This window comes from Crotalus tigris, unplaced genomic scaffold, assembly GCF_016545835.1.
Source record: "Crotalus tigris isolate CLP2741 ecotype Arizona unplaced genomic scaffold, ASM1654583v1 scf7180000021196.354758, whole genome shotgun sequence".
Lineage (NCBI taxonomy): Eukaryota > Metazoa > Chordata > Lepidosauria > Squamata > Viperidae > Crotalus > Crotalus tigris.
The window spans coordinates 212,501-234,968 of NW_024098392.1; the positions used below are offsets into that span (position 1 = coordinate 212,501).

The 22,468-nt window shown below is 43.2% G+C and overlaps 1 protein-coding gene across 2 annotated transcripts in view; it reads right to left on the reverse strand.

Annotated features, from left to right (window-relative positions):
• The window catches only part of PAK1 (p21 (RAC1) activated kinase 1), a 74,108-nt gene that overhangs the window by 45,952 nt on the left and 5,688 nt on the right, over positions 1-22,468 (reverse strand). Inside the window, exon 1 of one of the 2 annotated variants that reach the window (XM_039369684.1) lies at positions 9,642-9,861. The exons of the other annotated variant lie outside the window; for it this stretch is intronic. The gene's annotated coding sequence lies outside the window, so the exon portion shown is untranslated. Of the gene's footprint in view, positions 1-9,641; positions 9,862-22,468 lie in introns of those variants that run through there. 2 annotated transcript variants of the gene reach the window in all.

Below are 22,468 nucleotides of genomic sequence, written 5' to 3' on the forward strand. Positions count from 1 at the left end.
TATCTGTGGGGCTGCCACAAAGAAGAGGGGGTCAACCTATTCTCCAAAGCACCTGAAGGCAGAATAAATTGTTGAACCTATTGTTTATTAGTTTGAGCATCTTTATGTTTAATTTTAGTTCCAATTATTTACTGAGCTCCATGGCTTTAATTACTAGAGCTTCCACATTATATTTTCAGCTATCAGAATAACACACTGTACTGTTATGGCATTGGTCATTTACCTGGAAAGAATTTAAGTCATTTAGGATGTAGCAACGGATGGAAACTAATCAAGGAGAGAAGCAACTAGAAATCAGGGGAAATTTCCTGACTTTTAATCCTGACAATTAATCCATGGAACAACTTGACTCCAGAAGTTGTAGGTGCTCCATCACTGGAGGAAGGCAACCTTGGCTCTTTTATGACTCGTGGACTTCAACTCCCAGAATTCCTGAGCCAGCATGGGGGAACTATGGCCCCCTTCATGACTTGGGGACTTCAACTCCCAGAATTCCTGAGCCAGCATGAGGGAACTATGGCCCCTTCATGACTCACGGACTTCAACTCCCAGAATTCCTGAGCCAGCATGGGGCACTATGGCCCCTTCATGACTTGGGGACTTCAATTCCCAGAATTCCTCAGCCAGCATGGGGGAACTATGGCCCCTTCATGACTCACGGACTTCAACTCCCAGGATTCCTGAGCCAGCATGGGGGAACTGTGGCCCCTTCATGACTTTTGGACTTCAACTCCCAGAATTCCTGAGCCAGCATGGGGGAACTGTGGCCCCTTCATGACTCATGGACTTCAACTCCCAGAATTCCTGAGCCAGCATGGGGGAACTATGGCCCCTTCATGACTCGTGGACTTCAACTCCCAGAATTCCTCAGCCAGCATGGCTCTGCTTGGAAACCTCTCCCTTTCCCCTCAGCATGGCTGGCTTAGGAATTCTGGGAGTTGAAGTCCACAGGTCATAAAAGAGCCAAGGTTGCCTACCCATGGTATAGGGTCTCCTGCTTGACCAGGAGTTGGACTAGAAGACCCTCCAGGTCCCTTCCAAGTCTGTTATTCTTAAAAGCAGCTACGGTTGGTTAAGCCTGGCTTAGGGCCTCCCTATGTCACTCTAAACTCAGCTCTGAAGGCAAATATTAATGGTGGCATTGGCGCAATGCCAACCTTGCACACATGCCAACATTTTGCAAGGCTGGCTGGCCAAACCGCAGGATTTCCGATAAGCATCACTGTCTCGGTTCGCCTGCCTTGTCTTCAGCCTCCCTGAGTTAACATCCAACCAATAACACCTCCATAACCCTGTTTCATAGCTGGCTGCTCTTGTTCAGTTACATATCCTGCCAAGGGCCTCCGTGCCTCAGTTTCTCTTTTGCTGTGGTGGTTATTACTATTTCCCTTTGACAACTTCCTGCTTAAGGCGGCGGCTTTTCTCTCTTTCCAATTTTGCCCACCTCCCTTTTCTCTTGTCCCTCTTGGGGCACAGGCGATCCTTGATGTACGGCCGCAACTGCTAAGCGAGATATTGGTTAAGTGACTTTTGCCTCATTTTATGACCTTTCCTGCCATCATTGTTAAGTGGATCACTGCAGTCAAGCTATTCTCCAAAGCTATTCTCCAAGGCGCCTGAAGGCAGGACAAGAAGCAATGGATGGAAACTAATCAAGGAGAGAAGCAACCTAGAACTAAGGAGAAACTTCCTGACAGTGAGAACAATTAACCAGTGGAACTGCTTGCCACCAGAAGCTGTGAATGCTCCAACACTGGAAGTTTTTAAGAAGAGACTGGACAGCCATTTGTCCGAAATGGTATAGGCCAGGGGTAAGCAATCTTGGCTCTTTTATGACTCGTGGACTTCAACTCACAGAATTCCTGAGCCAGCATGGCTCAGCTTGGAAACTCTCCCTTTTCCCTCAGCATGGCTGGCTCAGGAATTCTGGGAGTTGAAGTCCACGAGTCATAAAAGAGCCAAGGTTGCCTACCCCGGGAGGGTTTCCGGCCTGAGCAGGGGGTTGGACTAGATGATCTCCAAGATCCCTTCTAACTTTATTATTGTTGTTATTATTGTTGTTGTTGTTATTATTATTAGTTGTTAAGTAGTCAGTGAATCTGGCTTCCTCATTGACGTTGCTTGTCAGAAGGTCGCAAAAGGGGGACCGCGTGACCCCAACATACTGCAACTGTCATAGGTACATGCCAGTTGCCAAGCCTCTGAATTTTGATCACGTGACCAAGGGGATGTCGCAGCGATCGTTAAGCGTGAACCCCAGTCCTAAGTCCCTTTTTCCAGTTGCTGCTGCAACTCTGAGCGGTCATTAAACGAGTGGATGTATGTCAAGGACTACCGGTAGTCAAATAATGGAATAATAGAATAAACAGTGAAAAAGAAAGCATACAGAGATACGCAAATGAGTGGGGTCACGTGATTGTGAGTTACAACATTGTTTTACCAATTTCCTGCAGTTTTAGCCGGCTTCCGGCGAAAAAATAGCCATAGGAAAATTCTCGATTTGCTTAACGACTGTGGTGTTCGCTTAATGACCGCTGCAGCAAAGTTGTAGCATTTAGTCCCATCACGTGAGTGTCTCGGCTTAGTGACATCATGGCTCCATTACGATTGTAAGTCAAGGACCACCTGTATTTTTCTTAAGTAGATTCCATGTTAAACAAAACCACGATTATTTTTAGAAGTGCTCACAAGCTTTGCCCCACATGAACACCGAGAAGGGATCCAGGGTAGAAATTGCCTTATTAGGATGTTCTCTAGAAACGTATCGGTCAGTCAATGGATTTTGAATACGTTTTTCTTGAGAATATAAGAGCATCAGGATTTCTCTCCCCTGATCTGAAAAACATGATGCAAGGATAACGCATCCATTCAAGGCTGGGGCTATTTATACAGGGGAACAAATCAATTCCTGGTGATGGTTTGCACCTTGTTTTTGTGGGCTAATATTTATTTTGTTTAAAACATGTTTGCTGGTTGGTTTATACTGCTTGGAGCTCGGAGTCACAGCGTCACTCCCTCTGTCTATACTTTTTTGCAATTCCTTTGATCATCTATCTTTTTTTCCCCAAAAAAATTTATTCCAATTTCCCTCAGAGTTAAGCAAAAATAAGGGAAAGCAGACAGTTAGAACAATTAACCAGTGGAACAGCCTGCCACCAGAAGCTGTGAATGCTCCAACACTGGACGTTCTTAAGAAGAGACTGAATAGCCATTTGTCTGAAATGGTATAGGCTTTCCTGCCTGAGCAGGGGGTTGGACTAGGTGACCTCCCAGGTCCCTTCCAATTTTTATTATTATTATTATTATTATTATTATTATTATTATTGATCATCACACAGTCAGCCAGATGTTGTTGTTGTTGTTGTTATTGTTATTATTATTATTATTATTATTATTATTATTATTATTATTATTATTATTATTGATCATCGCACAGTCAGCCAGATGTTCAGACTGGATTTGGCATTTTGTCTCCCTATCAAGTCCTTACCCAGGACCTGGGATAGGCAGATGTGGATGTTTGATGGTATTACAGATATCGTCGCAGGATGGAAGCAGTTCCTAATAAGGCCGCCTTTTGCAATTGACTAATAGCGAATTTGTCAATGCCAATGGTGTTCAAGTGTGCTCCAGTTGTTTTGGGATTGCACCTAAGGAGCCTATTACTATTGGTACTACCCTTGCTTGCTTTTGCCACAGTCTTTCTATTTCTATTTGTAGGTCTTTGTATTTTGTGATCTTCTCCAGTTCTTTCTCTTCTATTCTGCTATCTCCAGGCACTGCCACGTCCACTATCCAGACTTTTTTGTCTTTCTTATCGACCATTGTTAAGTCTGGGGTGTGATGTTGCAGGTGCTTGTCTGTTTGAATTCTGAAGTCCCAGAGCAGTTTAATTTTATCATTTTCTATGACTTTCTCTATTTATGATCCCACCAGTTTTTGCTTACAAGCAAATGATATTTCTTGCAGATCTTCCAATGCACCATTGTTGCTACTTTGTCATGCCGCTGCTTGTAGTCAGTCTGTGCAATCTTCTTGCAACAGCTTACCAGGTGGTCTACTGTTTCTTCAGTGTCTTTGCATAGGCAGCACTTACTGTCTGTTGCTGTCTTCTCAATTTTGACTTTATATGCATTTGTCCTTAAGGCTTGGACTTGTGCAGCCAGAATTAGTCCCTCGGTCTCTTTCTTCAATTTTCCTGCTCTTAGCCATTGCCAGGTCTTGTTATTATCTGCTTTCCCAGCTATTTTTTTAACGTATTGGCCATGTAGTGCTTTGTCTGCCCATGCCTCTATTCTGTTCTTCATTTGGTCTTTCTTGTAGGCCAGTTTGGTCTCTCCAGTAGTCAGTAAGCTTCCTGATATACTAATTTCAGTGCATCTTCATCATTGTTCTTCAGATATTCTTCCAAAGCCATTTTTTCTTCTTCAACCATCTGATATACTTGCAGCATTCCACGCCCACTATTTGCCTTGGTAGATAGTCTATTATTATTATTATTATTATTATTATTATTATTATTATTATTATTATTATTATTATTATTATGAATCATCGCAGTGTCAGCCAGATGTTCAGACTGGATTTGGCATTTTGTCTACCTATCGAGTCCTTACCCAGGACCTGGGATAGGCAGATGTGGATGTTTGATGGTATTACAGATATCGTCGCAGGATGGAAGCAGTTCCTAGTAAATATTATTATTATTATTATTATTATTATTATTATTATTATTATTATTATTATTAAAGGAGTTTGCTGCCCTCACACAAATGCACACGGCGCTTTTGTTCCTAAAAAGAAAGAAAAAAAACAGGGCAAAAATTCTATACCTTCCGCCGATAAAAAATTCTCCCAAATTTCCTTATTCCTTGGGAGGGTGGAGGGAGAGAGGGGAAAAAAAATCTCATAAAAGCAGATGGGCTTTCACGAAGCTGAAGGAGGTAAGGGAGAAACTGCCTGAGCCAGCAGTCAGGCTGAGCCTCCCAATTTCCAATTATCTGCAGTTTCCCCCAGAAGAGCTCGTAAAAGGCCAGCATTTATAATTCATGGGAGCCTCGCAAACAGACCTTTGTAGGATTAGCTGGTCTAAGTTTGAAAGGGGGGAGGAAAGAGCACAAGGATGCTTGCAACGAAGGAGTGGAGAAATGTGCAAGAGGTCAGCCCAAAATTTGTGTTTGCTAAGCGAGACATTTCAAAATAGAATTTGGCCCCCTTTTACCAGCTGCCTGGCCACAGGCTGTTCAGTCAATCACTGCCGTTGTTAAGTTGGGAACGCGGTTGTTAAATGAATCTTGGCTTGTCGGAAGGCCGCAGGAAAAAAAACGATCCCGGGTTGCATTATATGTCCTGTTTTCAACATTCTCCTTTAGACTTTTTCCCTTATTGAAAACAGGACATGTGGTGGTGGTGGTGGTAGTAATAATAATAGTAGTAGTAATAATAATAATAATAATAATAATAATAATAATAATAATAATAATAATAACAACAACAACAATAATAATAATAATAATAATAATAATAATAATAATAATAATAGCAGAATAGAGGAGAAAGAACTGGAGAAGATAACAAAATACAAAGACCTACAAATAGAAATAGAAAGACTGTGGCAAAGGCAAGCAAGGGTAGTACCAATAGTCATAGGCTCCTTGGGCGCAATCCCAAAACAATTGGAGCACCACTTGAACACCATCATCGGAATTGACAAATTCGCCATTAGTCAATTGCAAAGGGCGGCCTTACTAGGAACTGCTTCCATCCTGCAACGATACCTGTAAGACCATCAAACATCCACATCTGCCTATCCCAGGTCCTTGGGAAGAACTCGATAGGTAGACAAAATGCCAAATCCAGTCTGAACATCTGGCTGACTGTGCAATGATCCATAATAATAATAATAATAATAATAGTTGGAAGGGACCTTGAAGGTCATATAGTCCAACCCCGTGCTCAGGCAGGAAACCCTATATACTATTTCAGACAAATGGCTGTCCAGTCTCTTCTTAAAAACTTCCAGTGTTGGAGCGTTCACAGCTTCTGGAGGCAGGTGGTTCCACTGGTTAATTGTTCTCACTGTCAGGAACTTTGGCCCCTTCATGACTTGTGGACTTCAACTCCCAGAATTCCTGAGCCAGCATGGGGCAACTATGGCCCCTTCATGACTCGGCGACTTCAACTCCCAGAATTCCTGAGCCAGGATGGGGCAACTATGGCCCCTTCATGACTCGGCGACTTCAACTCCCAGAATTCCTCAGCCAGCATGGCTCAGCTTGGAAACCTCTCCCATTCCTCTCAGCATAGCTGGCTCAGGAATTCTGGGAGTTGAAGTCCATGAGTCATAAAAGAGCCGAGATTGCCTACCCCTGGTTTAGTTTAAGAAGCATTATTTCCACTGCTGAGCAAGCGAAACGACCCAATTTTACCTCCTTTTTGGCCATGGTTGCAAAGCAAATCACTGCACTTGTTCAGTAAAAATCCAGCTTCCCCCACTAACTTCTCTTGTTAGACTTTGGCTGGGAACGACACAAATGGTGATTCGACGAGGCTGGGATGCTTGCAATTCCCATAATTACATTCAGGGTTTGCCAAGTGCCCAAATTTCGAACACACAACGATGCTGTGACTGTCGTTAAGTATAAGGACAGTTGGAAGTCATTTTTTTTGCAGCCACTTCAAAAAGCCGCTAAACAAATGATTTTTTTAAAAGCCATTTTAGTGAAATGGTATAGGGTTTCCTGCCTGAGCAGGGGGTTGGACTAGATGACCTCCAAGATCCCTTCCAACTTTATTATTATTGTTGTTGTTGTTGTTCTTGTTGTTACTTAGTGCACCTGGCAACCTTTAAATGGTTTTGCATGGATTCTCACACTCTGTATTTGCTTCTTGAACAGATTGATGGCAGCCCACAAGGCAGGTAATCCTTGACTTACAAACAGTTCACTTAGTGACCGTTGAAAGTTACAGCGGCACTGAAAAAAGGGACTTTGGGCTGTCATACTTAATGACTCGCAGCATCCCCAGGGTCACGTGGTCAAAATTCAAACGCTTGGCAACTGACTCCTATTTATGACGGTCGCACGCGATCCCCTTTTGCGACCTCCTGACAAGCAAAGTCAATGGGGAAACCGGATTCACTTAATAACCGCGTTACAAACTTAACTGCAGTGGTTCACTTAACGGCTGTGGCGAGAAAGGTCGTAAAATTCAGTTTTAAAAAATCTCATTTAAAGGAGATCCCACCCAAAATTTTAAGAAGAAGAAAGGACTTTGTTTTCTTAGCAGATGAACTTAAAAAGAGACGAATTTCGTTTAGATGGGATGTTCCGATTGGAATGGTGGTGAACTACCTGGGGATATGTTATATGTTTTGCTCAAGCAAAAGATTTTTATACTTCGGTTCTGGGGGTATGTTCATCGCCATCTATTAAGTTTAAAGCCTTGGAAGAAAAGAATGTAGAATTACAGTTTGAAGAGCCTATGTTTATGAAAATTGGGGAATCTTTGTTTGGGAGGCCTCAACAAGCTCAGGTTGAGGAGCAGAAGACAACTTGTGCAGCACACAACTGTAAAGAAAAGCAGCAACAGAAGAAGGTTAAGGAAGCCTCACATTTAGTGGTATCTGAATCTGCGGGAGAAGCAAGATTTATAAAGCCTTTGGAGCAATCCTCAAGGGTTGAATTGTTGTCTGAAGAAATGGAAAATGGGAAATCTCAGCTTGAGGGGTTTCAACAATTGAGAGGGGACAGAGGATAACTCGTGCAACACATAATTGTAAAGACCAACAGAATAAAGAGTTTAAGGAATCCTCACAGGTATTGGCTTCGGAGTCGTTGGGAGATTCAGGAATTTTGGAGCAATCTTTCAAGGAAGATCTCAAAGCATTTCTTTTGAGCTTGATAAGGATAAGGACGGAGAATGAAAATTAAGATTGATAAGGATCGAGAATGAAAATGGATAACTGAGACTGACAATAATAATATTAGTATGATAAGGATGGAGAATGAAAATGGATAATTGAGACTGATAAGGACTGTGTTTTTTGTGGATGGGATTTGCTATTGGTGAAGATTTAAATGTTTAATGTGTTTATGCTTGATGGAGTTTGTTATTGATAAAGATTTAAATGTGCATAAGGGAATTCTAATGTTTTAAGTTTTAAGTAATGTTTAAACTTGTGTTTTAGAGGGAGTTTATAAAGAATGATAATAATATCAGTAATTATTATTATTACTATTTTCAAGATGGAATTTGATTAAATGTGTATAAAGGGATTCTAATGTTTTAAGTTTTAAGTTTTACGTAATGTTTAAATTTGTGTTTTGGAGGGAGTACAATTTGTTTACGTTAATTCAAGTAATGTTTAAATTTGTGTTTTGGAGGGAGTATAATTTGTTTAACTAAATGTATTTAGATTTGTTTATGATTTATATTAGATTTTATATTATAGGTATAGATGTTCAAAGAAAGTTTAGAGTATATTATAATGTGTTTAATGATTTTAATTATTATTTTTATTAGAGAAGATAATCTACTTAATTTAAGGTATTCAGATTTGTTTAGGATTCATATGTGTTTTAAGTTTCTTTTTTTTTTTTCTTTTTGAAATATTTAGGATAAGCCTGTAATCAACTCTGGGAGGCCTAGGGGAGGGTTAGGGAGGTTTGGGGAGATGGGGGAGGGTATGGAAGGGTGGGTTTGGGGAGGGGATTTGTTTTGTAAAATTTAAAAAAATTTTAATAAAAAAAAATCTCATTTAACGACGTGAACTGTATGGCCATAAAACGAGGACCACCTGTTTGGCCAGCTCTCGAGAACATTTGGCAGCCCTGGAGAAAAGCCAAAAGCGACTTTGTGCAGCAACAGAAACTCTTGCGGCCAATTTTGGCTGTAAGCCGAGGACTAACCCATGCATGCTTTCTCCATCGGTTTTAAGCTGACTAGGCAGTTCCTAAAGTGCCAACACTGAGCCCCATGGATTTTTTTTATTATTATTTTGGCAATTAAGGGATGTTTCCAATAATACCTGGGCTATAAATCTTTGCTTCGGGATGACCATCAAAATAACTTTAGACTGACTTTCAATTCCAAGGAGGTCCCCGGGGAGAAATATTGACCCAACCTTCCAATTTAATGTCAGCAACTGACCTCAAAGAAATCTCCTGCAATAAATATTGCAGCAGCTTCTCCAAGCGATATTTTGGAGCAAAAAAAATATTATATTATATTATATTATATTATATTATATTATATTATATTATATTATATATTGTATTAATTATAGTATAGTATAGTATATTATTATATTATTATATTATATTATTTTGTAGTATATTGTATTATATTATATTATATTATATTATAATATTATTATATTATATTATATTATATTATATTATATTATATTATATTATATTATATTATATTATATATAGTCTCTAATTATGCTAAAAATACGAATCCTGGGTAAATCCATGCTATAAAATAATCCAAACACCAGGATAATACTAAAAACAAAACTTGTTTAATTAAATTAATTAAAGTCTTTCGTCGGTCAACACTACCGACATCATCAGAGCATGATGCAAGATTGCTGGGAGTCTATATATATATAGATCCCCTTTAAATCATCTACAGACCTTTTTATTGTTTGAGAACTTCCATTTCTTGCCCTTGAGTAGAAATCCCTGTCTGCGTGAATGGGAGGCTTGAAATCAGGAAATTGGCCGTCCCAATAAGACCACCGCATTTTATTCAGGGCTATTTTTAAGAGCTATCAAGTCACCGTATAAATAAATGTCCAATCCTCAGCCAAGCCTTCTAATATTACAACCGCACTGAAGGTTGAGTGAAACCCCAGGCCTGTTTAAAAATTAAATCTGTCCCGTATAAAAACTACATCAGAAAAATATCCTTAACATTTTAACTCACTTCAAAGTCTGTCCCTCGAGGTCCACAAAAGCAAGATTTTAATCAAGTCAAAAGGTCTTCAAATAAATGCGAAGAACGCCTTTAAAAAAAAAAAAAGCTTCTTTTTTTTCCCCCTCTTCCGCAAAGATATCACTTGAATTCCCTTTCTTTGTGAAACGGGAGCGTTTTGCTCCCACAATCAGCTTCAATGAATCTGTTAAGAATGAGGGATCGTGCTTGCGCAAGCTAAACCAAGTTTTAATAAACCTGGTTAGCACGACCCGGTTCTGGTGCTTTCGCCGGCGATGCAAACGTGTGCGGGTGGCCATAGAAATATTTTCAATCAATAAAGGTGGGGAATAAATAAACCTTTCTGTTTGGTTTAGGATTCCATACATGGTGTGAATGCAGAAATAGCTCCTTTCGATTAACTAGGTTAATCAGATTGTGTGAATGCAGCCAGGCTGTCCCTTGGGGAACGTTGGACCATTTCAGTCAGGACCGTTGCAGCATCCACACGATCACATGCTCAAAATTCAGACGCTTGGCAACTGGCAAGTGTTTATGACTGTTTCAGTCTCCTGGGGTCACGTGATCCCCTTTTGCAACTTCCTGACAAGCAAAGTCAATGGGGAGGAAACCAGATTCGCTTAACTTATCAACTGCAGTTAGTCACTTAACAACCGAGGCGAGAAAGAGGGGCAAAATTCACTTAACGACTATCTTGCTTAGCAGTGGAAATTTTGGACCCCAAACGGTGTTTCTCCTTTTGGGGAATAATTAAAATAACTTTTGCGTCCTCTCCTAAGCCAAGTATCCACAAGAACAAGACAGAAGGTGTTTCGAACCCGATGCGCTCAAACGTCAGCTATGAAAATCAATTCTGTAATCCTCAAAGACCCTTTTCACGCACAGACATCCGGTAGAAACCATGATGACACCACTCTACAAAACCTTAGGAATCCATTATCAATGCTCCTTGGTGGGACGTCACATGAGAACTTCCAATTTGACCATGGAAGGCATCCTGCGTGAAAAAATTGGCTCGAGGCAACACGGTGCATTTGTTGCACGGAATCACAACTGAGGTCGTAAAACCGCTTTTTATGTTGTTTTACGGCTTCTAAGGAGCCCCAAGGAAGAGTTTGTGCCAAAAACATGGTTGGATTAGCACAGTGGTTCTCAACCTGTGGTTGGGACCCCATTTGGGGTCGAACGACCATTTCACAGGGGTCGCCAAACAACGCAGTCCGCCATTTTTTTCCCCCTTTTCCTTAGCTGTGCTACTCCCTTTTATTCTATTGGCTTTTGAAAGCCAATAGGATAGACTCTCTTGAATAGAGTCTAATTCTACTGGCTTTCAAAAGCCAATAGGAATTGTCCAGGCTGTCTCTGCCCTGCTGAGCCCGCCAAAAGTCCCAGTCTGCAAACGGTGCTGCAAGTTGTCTTCAGCGAAGGTGAGCTGTCTGGAAGTTTCCACCCCTCCCTGCTGAGCAACTACTAAAAATGTAAGGAAAAGAGGGCCAGGGGTGGGAGGTGGGAGGCCGGCAGGCGCAGGGAGGGTTGCTGGCGCGCGTGGGGCCTGGCGGGTGCCTTACCTCCCTTGGGCTGGGCCAGCTGGTAGCCCAGCTGGTGGTCGGCCTGCGCCATTTCTGCCGCTTGCCAGTTACGCCTCGGCCGGCGCAGGGGACGGCACCACACATGCGCGGCGCTCCCAGGCATGGAAAGTCCTTGACTTACGATCGGTTGGATAGTCCTCGACTTATGATTGGTTGTTTAGTCCTCGACTTACGACCAGTTGGGGGTCGCGGCATTAAAAAGGTTGAGAACCGCTGGATTAGCAAGTAGAAAAGGCAGAAACACTCGACAATGCTAGGAAAGGTTGCCTGTATCTGATATAGGAAATCCTCCACTTATGACCATCGCTTAGCGACCGTTTGAAATTACGACAACCCTCCCTCAAAAGATACAGATTGTGGTCCACTTATGATCACAAATCAGCCCCAAATTTCTGTTGCTAAGGGAGATGTTTGCTAAGTGAATTTTGCCCCATTTTACGACCTTCCTTGACACAGTCATTAAACAAATCGTTGCAGTTGTTAAGTTAGTGACACGATTGTTAAGTGAAGCTGGCTTCCCTCATTGACTTTGCTTGTCAGAAGGTCGCAAAAGGGGATCATGTGACCCTAGGACACTGCAACCGTCATAAATGTGAGTCAGTTGCCAAGCGTCTCAATTTTGATCACGTGACCCTGGGGAGGCTGTAACGGTCGTTAAGTGTGAAAAATGGTCATAAGTCACTTTTTTCAGTGCCGTTGTAACTTTCAACAGTCACTAAATAAATGGTTATAAGTCAAGGACCGCATGTAGCCCTCAATCATGGTTCTGCATTCAGTATTTGCTACTGTGTTCTCCTATCTCAGCGGTTCTCAACCTTTGGGTCGCGACCCCATTTGGGGTCGAACGACCATTTTACGGGGGTCGCCAAACAATGCGACCCACCATTTTTTCCCTCAGGGGCGCTGCCGCGCATGCGCGCTGCGCATGGGGAGGCGCCGTGCATGCGCGCCGCGCTTGGGGGCGGCGCCACGCATGCACGGCGCGTCCTTATGACCGGGGTCGCCGTATAAAAAGGTTGAGAACCACTGTCCTATCTCGATAACATCCAGAAAAATAAAACAGAACAATGGCACAGATGCATTCCTGAATACCTAAGATAGGTGACAAGATAAACTAGAATTGGCGAAGATGATTCAGGTATTATAAATAAAAAGAAATCACAATTCAAGTCATCTCCAGATCGCATAGCCCTGAGTCAGAACTTTAAAAATAGCATCAGAGCTGAGGCTTTAGGACAAGCTTTAACAGCTCATTATGTTCGTTCAGATAGATGATGATGATGAAGATAGATAGATAGATAGATAGATAGATAGATAGATGATAGACAGATGACAGATAGATAGATGATTGATATGATAGATGATAGAGAGAGAGAGACAGAGACAGAGACAGATGATAGATAGATAGATAGATAGATGACAGATAGATAGATGATCGATAGGCAGACATGATAGATAGATAGATGATAGATAGATAGATAGATAGATAGATAGACAGAGAGACAGATGATAGATAGATAGAAAGATAGATAGATAAATAGAAAGATAGAAGGATGGATGGATGGATGGATGGATGGATGGATGGATGGATGATATGTATATGACAGATATATGATATGGATGGATGGATGGATGGATAGACAGACAGACAGACAGATAGATGGACACAGACAGATATAGATATATAGATATAGATATACTGTATATAGATATAGATATATAGATATAGATATAAGTATAGGTATAGATATAGATATAAATTTACAGCAACAAATCTACTAAGATGCAGCCTTTTCCGAAAACTTTCCCAGAATCAGATTTTTTTAAAAAATGACAGCAACTCAAGTTTAATGCCAAGAACCTCACCCTGACAAAATTTCTAACAACAAATACAGGGAATCCTTGACTTGCAACCATTTGTTTAACGACTGTTCAAAGAGGCACTGAAAAAAGCACCCCTGGTCCTCACATTTACGGCCGCTGCAGCATCCCCCATGGTCACATGATCAAAATTCGGATGCCTGGCAACTGACAAGTATTTAATGACGATTGCAGCGTCCTGGGGTCCAGTGATTGCCATTTAGGATTGTTCAAGCTGGCTTCTGGTAAGGAACATCAATGAGAACAGAAAGGTTCGCTTAATGACTGCAGTGATTCACTTAACAGCCATGGCACAAAAAAAAAGCTCATAAAACCAGGTGTAACTTACTTAAAATCCCCCTTGCTTGGCGAAAGAAATTCTGGTTCCAGTTTAGTCGTACATTGAGAACTATCTTTATTGGTAGAGGGAGTCTTCTATTTATGACCATAATTGGTGGTCCAAAATTTCTGTTGTTAAGTGAAGATAGTTGTTAAGGGAGCTTTGCCCCATTTTACAACCTTTATTGCCACAGTTGGCAAGTGAATCCCTGCAGTTGTTGAATTAGTAACACAGATGTGTAACACATCTGGTTTTCATGCCTGAAGGCAGGACTAGAACTCATCGTCTTCTGATGATTGGGCCAAAGTCACCCATCTGGCTTTCATGCTTAAGGCGGGACTAGAACTCACTATCTCCTGATGATTGGGCCAAAGTCACCCAGCTGGCTTTCATGCCTAAGGCGGGACTAGAACTTACTGTCCCCTGGTGATTGGCTCAAAGTCATCCATCTAGTTTTCATGCCTAAGGCGGGACTAGAACTCACCGTCTCCTGGTGATTGGACCAAAGTCTCCCAGCTGGCTTTCATATCGAAGGCGGGACTAGAACTCACCGTCTCCTGGTGATTGGACCAAACTCACCCAGCTGGCTTTCATATCTAAGGCAGCACTAGAACTCACAGTCATCTGCTTTTCTAATCAGTTGCCTAACCCTAGACCAGGGGTAGGTAACCTAGGCTCAGCATAGGAATTCCTGAGTCAGCATAGGAATTCATGGACTTCAACTCCCAGAATTCCTATGCTGACTCAGGAATTCTGGGAGTTGAAGTCCACGAGTCATAAAAGAGCCAAGGTTGCCTACCCCTGCCTTAGACCAAAGTGGTCCTTACTAACTTATTTTTCTAAATCTGACGAAGGGATCTTGAAATGCCAAAGCATTTCATACACACACACACACACACACACACACACACACACACACACAAAATCAGCTGGCGTAATAAAAGTATTGCCTCTCTAGGTTTTCACAAAATTCCCATAAAAATCATTTTCTCAGTGCCATAACAGAAGTGAGCAAAAATAAAACTACAGCTCCCCATCCGAGCCACCAGCCCAGGTCCAAAAACCTTTTCAAGACCTTTGCCGGCTGCTGGGATCCTTGCCAAAGAGTCGATCTTCGTAGCGTCAAGGTCCCTAGAGGCCATCCAGTCCACCCCCACCCCCTTCTCAATAGTACAGGGATGCAAATGAAAGCATCCCAGGCAGAAGATTTCTCTCCCTTCTTGCTTGAACCCCTCCAGTGCCAGCCACCTCAGGACCAAGTTGTCAGATTCAATTTAGTGTCGTGGCTGCCTTCTAAAATAGGGTAAGCAGAAAATTAATTAACTTGCAGGAGACAGGAGGAAACACAGCACAGCTTTCCATCAATGGTCTCCTTATCATCCAAACTGCTTGCTGCAGCAATTTGGATGCCATTATTTTAACTCCTCCTTAGTGCAAAAAAAGTAGGAGCACTGCCATAATTTCCTTCCTTCCTTTCCCTCCCTCCCTTCTTCTTTTTCTTTTTCTCTTTCTCCTTCCTTCTTTTCCTTCCTTCCTTCCTTCTTTCCTTCCTTCCTCATTCCTTGCTTGCCTCTTTCCTTCCTTTCCTTCCCTCCCTTCCTCCCTCCCTTCCCTTCTTTCCTGCCTGCCTTCCTTTCCCTCCCTCCCTCCCTTTTTCTTTTTCTCTTTTTCTTTCTCTTTCTCCTTCCTTCCTTTCCTTGGCTTTCCTTCCTTCCTTCCTTCCTCCCTTCTTTCCTTCCTTATTCCTTGCTTGCTTCTTTCCTTCCTTTCCTTCCCTCCCTTCCCTTCCTTTCCCTCCCTCCCTCCCTTTTTCTTTTTCTCTTTTTCTTTCTCTTTCTCTTTCCTTCCTTTCCTTGGCTTTCCTTCCTTCCTCCCTTCTTTTCCTCCTTCCTCATTCCTTGCTTGCTTGCTTCCTTCCTTCCTTTCCTTCCCTCTCTCCCTTCTTTCCTTCCTTCCTTCCTTCCTTCCTTCCTCCCTCCCTTCTTTCCTTCCTTCCTCCCTTCTTTCCTTCCTTCCTCCCTTCTTTCCTTCCTTCCTTCCTCCCTCCCTTCTTTCCTTGCTTTCCTGCCTGCCTCCTTTCCCTCCCTCCCTTCCTCCTTTCCTCCCTCCCTCCTTTTCTTTTTCTTTCTCCTTCCTTCCTTTCCTTGGCTTTCCTTCCTTCCTCCCTTCTTTCCTTCCTTCCTCATTCCTTGCTGCTTCGTTCCTTTCCTTCCCTCCCTTCTTTCCTCCATTTTTTTTCTTTTTCTCTCTTTCTCTTTCTCCCTTGGCTCTTTCCTTCCTTCTTCCCTTCTTTCCTCATTCCTTGTTTGCTTCCTTCCCTCCTTTCTTCCCTTCCTTCCTTCCTCCCTTCTTTCCTTCCTTTCTCATTCCTGCCTGCCTGCCTCCCTCCCTCCCTCCCTCCCTTCCTTCCTTTCTTCCTTCCTTCCGACTCCTAACTTGTCTTCACCCATGATGTTAAATTAGGAAATTAGAAAAATGAACTCAGCTCAGCAAGCTGTGGAGTTTGTAAGATCTGCCAAGCCAAACCCGCCTGGCGTCAGCGGTTCACTATGGGGGACACCACAAGTAACAGGAAATTCAAATAAGCACCAAGAGTAAAAAATGTGTCCTGGGTATTTCCACCCACAAAGGCAGCCTTGTTGTATTGTTTTCCAGTTCATGGTATATAAACTGTAGAAAGGGAAGGGAAGGGAAGGGAAGGGAAGGGAAGGGAGGAAAGAAGGAAGGAAGGAAGGAAGGAAGGAAGGAAGGAAGGAAGGAAGGAAGGAAGGAAGGAAGGAAGGAAGGAAGGAAGGAGGGAGGGAGGGAAGGAGGAAGGAAGGAAGGAAGGAAGGAAGGAGGAAGGAAGGAAGGAAGGAAGGGGGAAGGGAGGAGAGAAGGAAGGAAGGAAGGAAGGAAGGGGGAAGGGAAGGAAGGAAGGAAGGAAGGAAGGAAGGAAGGAAGGAAGGGGAAGGGAAGGGAGAAAAGGAAGGAAGGAAGGAAGGAAGGAAGGAAGGAAGGAAGGAAGGGGAAGGGAAGGGAAGAAGGAAGGAAGGGAGGAAGGAAGGAAGGAAGGAAGGGAAGGAAGGAACGGGAAGGAAGGAAGGAAGGAAAGGGAAGGGAAGAAAGGAAGGAAGGGGAAGGGAAAGGAAGGAAGGAAGGGGAAGGGAAGGGAAGAAAGGAAGGGAAAGGAAGGAAGGAAGGAAGAAAGGAAGGAAGGAAGGAAGGAAGGAAGGAAGGAAGGAAGGAAGGAAGGAAGGAAGGAAGGAAGGAAGGAAGGAAGGAAATCTCCCAATCAGAAGAGATGACCAGGATTGGTCTGCTAAAAAACAGAATATCACATGTGCCTCGTGATGAATCCACTTTAGTAAAGATTTTAAAACATTTATGATTCCTTTGAATAAAATTGCACCCACCCTCATTTCTCAACGCTCGTTCAGGGAGACATATTTTTACCAAGCTAAAACTAGAGTGCTGTTCTTATATTTATTTCTAGGATGAAAAGAAGAACTGGGCATTTCATTAGAAGTCTATAAATGCCCAAACTTGATTTATTGATTACATCGTCTTTTTTCCAAGGGCTCAAGCAGGTTCTCTTAATTTTATCCCCAACAATAACCCTGCGAGGGAGGCTGGGCTATTCATCCATTCATTTATTCAATTTATATATCTAAATGACTCTTGGCAGCTCACAACAGTTAAAAACAACAGCTTAAAAAAAACAGTATAGAAACATAGATAGATAGATAGATAGACAGATAGACAGACAGACAGACAGACAGATAGATGATAGACAGACAGACAGACAGAAATAGAGACAGAAGAGAGAGAAGAGAGAAGAAATGAATGATAGAACTATAGGAGGGATAAGAGAGAATGGAGAAATAGATAGATAGATAGATAGATAGATAGATAGATAGATAGATAGAGGTAGGTAGGTAGGTATAGATAGATGGAAGATAGATAGATAGATAGATAAATAGAGGTAGGTAGGTAGGTAGATAGATATAGATAGATAGATGGATGGATGGATGGATGGATGGATGGAGGGAGGGAGGGAGGGAGGGAGGGAGGGAGATATAGATCAGTGGTTCTCAATCTTTTTAATGCCACGACCCCCAACCGGTCGTAAGTCGAGGACTACTCAACCGGTCGTAAGTCGAGGACTACTCAACTGGTGCAGCACCGTTTGCAGAATGGGACTTTTGGCGGGCTCAGCAGGGCAGAGACAGCCTGGACAATTCCTATTGGCTTTTGAAAGCAATAGAATTAGACTCTATTCAAGAGAGTCTATTCTATTGGCTTTCAAAAGCCAATAGAATAAAAGGGAGTATCACAGCTAAGGAAAAGGGGGAAAAATGGCAGACTGTGTTGTTTGGCGACCCCCGTGAAATGGTCGTTCGACCCCAAATGGGGTCCCGACCCACAGGTTGAGAACCACTGATATAGATAGATGGAAGATAGATAGATAGATAGATAGATAGATAGATGGATGGATGGATGGATGGATGGATGGATGGATGGATGGATGGATGGATGGATCTGATCCAGTGTTTCTCAATCTTCACAGCTGGAAAATGTGTGGACTTCAACTCCCAGAATTCTCCAGCCAGCCTGCTTTAAGATGTCAGGATTTCTGGGAGATTCTGAGAGATTCTGGGAGTTGAAGTCCACCCAACATAAAAGTTGCCAATGTTAAGAAACTCTGCGCTAGAAAGATGTACAAGTTACAAACAGCAACAAAATGTGTGATGCGCTGAGCATGCCTCACAATCAGGACGCCTGCAGAAATTCGCGCAACTTGAGCAATTGTCTTTCACAACAGGATAAGCGCTCATTGTGGAGAGGAAGCTAATAAGAATATGGTCTCCCTTCGTTTGCCAGTTTCGTTTTGTTTTTTTCACACAACTAATTCCAGTTAGTTATGTGTGGGGGGGAAAAAAACCCCTAACTGGGACTCTGCTTCAGCTTTAAAGGCAGAGGGTTTGAAAGTATTTTGCAATTATTTTTATTACTTAGAGGGAAAAAAAATAAGACTGCATTACAGGTAGCCCTCAACGTACGACCACAACTCAGACCTTCTGTTGCTATGTGAGAAATTTGATAAGTGAGTTTTGCTAAGTAAGAAGGCTGTAAAGCACTATGAAGTGGTATATGTGTTATTACTCTTTTTTTTTCTCTCTCTCTCTTTCTTTGTCTCCTTCCGTCCTTCCCTCCTTCCGAGATTGGTAAAATGAGGACCCAAATATGCTGACTCTGTAAATCCGCCTAGAGAGGGCTGTAAAGCACTATGGAGTGGTATATAACTGTTATTGATCTTTCTTTCTTTCTTTCTTTCTTTCTTTGTCTCCTTCTTTCCTTCCCTCCTTCCGAGGTTGATAAAATGAGGACCCAGATTGGTGGGGGGCAAATATGCTGACTCTGTAAACCGCTTAGGGAGGGCTGTAAAAGCATTGTGAAGCAGTATATAAGTATTGCTCTTTCTTTCTTTCTTTCTTTTTTCTCTCTTTCCTTCCTTTCCTGTGGCACAGTAGTTAAAATGCAGTATTGCAGGCTAATTCTGCCCACTGCCAGCAGTTCGATCCTGACCAGCTCAAGATTGACTCAGCCTTCCTTCCTTCCAAGGTCGGTAAAACGAGGACCCAGATTGTTAGGGGCAAATATGTTGACTGTGTAAACCACACAGGGAGGGCTGTAAAGCACTGTGAAGCAGTATATAAGTCTAAATGTTGGAAGGAAGGAAGGAAGGAAGGAAGGAAGGAAGGAAGGAAGGAAGGAGGGAGGGAGGGAGGGAGGGAGGGAGGGAGGGGAGGGAAGGAAGGAAGGAAGGAAGGAAGGAAGGAAGGAAGGAAGGAAGGAAGGAAGGAAGGAAGGAAGCGGTATATAAGTCTAAATGTTGGAAGGAAGGAAGGAAGGAAGGAAGGAAGAAAGGAAGGAGGGAGGGAGGGAGGGAGGGAGGGAGAAAGGAAGGAAGGAAGGAAGGAAGGAAGGAAGGAAGGAAGGAAGGAAGGAAGGAAGGAAGGAAGGAAGGGGTGTGGTAGCACATTGCTTAGAATGCAGTACTGCAGGCTAACTCTGCCCACTGCCAGGAGTTCGATCCTGACTGGCTCAAGGTGGACTCAGCCTTCCATCCTTCGGAGATCAGTAAAATGAGGACCCAGATTGTTGGGGGCAAATAGGCTGACTCTGTAAACCGCTTAGAGAGAGGGCTGTAAAACACTGTGAAGCGGCCTATAAGTCTAAGTGCTATTGTTATTGCTATTACAATGGGCTGAGAGAGGTTTTATTAATAAAAAAAATCACACAACCGGTGAGTTGCTTCTTCACTCACGAGTACAAAACCCAACATTTTAGCATGCTGGCTCCTCCTTCAATGGAAAAACCAGTTTGTGGAAATGCAAGGGGAGGCCGGAAGCAGGAAGCGAGCAGGGAAAAAGAGGGGAAGAGAAATAAATGAGTGCAGCCTGCTTAATTGGGACAATCACATGTGGTTCACGTTAGGAGGCATGAATGAAAACCCAGCACATCAGGATTCCTCGATCCTAACCAGAGCCACCCGCCACCCACCAAGACTGAGGGACCTTCCAAACCGCAGGAACACCATCATTCATTCAGAAAATTGTTGCAACATTTCAAGCCAGGAAAACCTCCAGAAGAAATGTGAGATCTCAACAGCAGGAGGTGCATTGACAGCCACAAGGCTGGAAGACTTCAAAGAGGTAGACCAGGGGTAGACAACCCTGGCTCTTTTATGACTCGTGGACTTCAACTCCCAGAATTCCTGAACCACCCATGCTGAGGGGAAAGGGAGAGTTTCCAAGCTGAGCCATGCTGGCTCAGGAATTCTGGGAGTTGAAGTCCACGAGTCATGAAGGAGCCATAGATCCCCCATGCTGGCTCAGGAATTCTGGGAATTGAAGTCCGCAAGTCATGAAGGGGTCATAGTTCCCCCATGCTGGCTCAGGAATTCTGGGAGTTGAAGTCCACGAGTCATGAAGGGGCCATAGTTCCCCCATGCTGGCTCAGGAATTCTGGGAGTTGAAGTCCACGAGTCATGAAGGGGTCATAGTTCCCCCATGCTGGCTCAGGAATTCTAGGAGTTGAAGTCCGCAAGTCATGAAGGGGCCATAGTTCCCCCATCCTGGCTCAGGAATTCTGGGAGTTGAAGTCCACAAGTCATGAAGGGGCCACAGTTTCCCCATACTGGCTCAGGAATTCTGGGAGTTGAAGTCCGCAAGTCATGAAGGAGCCATAGTTCCCCCATGCTGGCTCAGGAATTCTGGGAGTTGAAGTCCACGAGTCATAAAAGAGCCAAGGTTGCCTACCCCTGAGGTAGATCCTGATCATGATGCTCGGAGCAAAACATCTCCAAGATATGAAAGCAAGAACTTCTCTGATAAGGTGGCCTAACTCAGCCAGCTGACCTCGGCTCGGATGGGTTATGTAGTTGGCAGTTTGGCAAGCAACGAGAAGCAAGCCCTCAACATGGTTGAGCATGTTGAGCATGGCAGAATATGCAACGATCTCTGGTCGACCCGGGTTTGTCGGGCTGTGTGAACCCGCCTCTGTATTTTCCAGGTCCATTTTCTGTAACTCCAAACCATCTTCCACACTGTTCAGGTATACAAAACTTTTACTAGTTAGAAGACTCAGAGCAGGGGTGTTCAACCTTGGCAACTTTAAGGCTTGTGGACTTACAACTCCCAGAATGGGGAAGGAAGGAAGGGAGGAAGGAAGGAAGGAGGGAAGGAAGGAAGGAAGGAAGGAAGGAAGGAAGGAAGGAAGGAAGGAAGGAAGGAGATATTGATAGAGGGAAAGGAAAGAAAGGAAAGGAAGGAAGGAAGGAAATGGATGGTAGAGGGAAATGAAAGAAAGAAAAGGAAGGAAGGAAGGAAGGAAGGAAGGAAGGAAGGAAGGAAGGAAGGAAGGAGGTGGATGGTAGAGGGAAATGAAAGAAAGAAAAGAAGGAAGGAAGGAAGGAAGGAAGGAAGGAAGGAAGGAAGGAAGGAAGGAGATGGTTGGGCAGCAGGAAAGGAAGGAAGAAAGGAAGGAGATAGATGGGTAGGAGAGGAAAGAAAGAAAATAGGAAGGAAAGAAAGGAAATACAAAGAGGAAGGAAGGAGATGGATGGATAGAAGGAAAGGAAAGAGAAAAGGGAGGAAGGAAGGAAGGAAGGAAGGAAGGAAGGAAGGAAGGAAGGAAGGAGATATTGATAGAGGGAAAGGAAAGAAAGGAAAGGAAGGAAGGAAGGAAATGGATGGTAGAGGGAAATGAAAGAAAGAAAAGGAAGGAAGGAAGGAAGGAAGGAAGGAAGGAAGGAAGGAAGGAAGGAAGGAAGGAAGGAGGTGGATGGTAGAGGGAAATGAAAGGAAGGAAGGGAGGGAGGAAGAAGATGGTTGGGCAAAAGGGAAGGAAGGAGGTGGATGGTAGAGGGAAATGAAAGAAAGAAAAGAAGAAGGAAGGAAGGAAGGAAGGAAGGAAGGAAGGAAGGAAGGAAGGAAGGAAGGAAGGAAGGAGATGGTTGGGCAGCAGGAAAGGAAGGAAGAAAGGAAGGAGATGGATGGGTAGGAGAGGAAAGAAAGAAAATAGGAAGGAAAGAAAGGAAATACAAAGAGGAAGGAAGGAGATGGATGGATAGAAGGAAAGGAAAGAGAAAAGGAAGGAAGGAAGGAAGGAAGGAAGGAAGGAAGGAAGGAAGGAAGGAAGGAAGGAAGGAAGGAGAAGTCCATTCCAGTCATAAAAGTCACCAAAGTTGGAC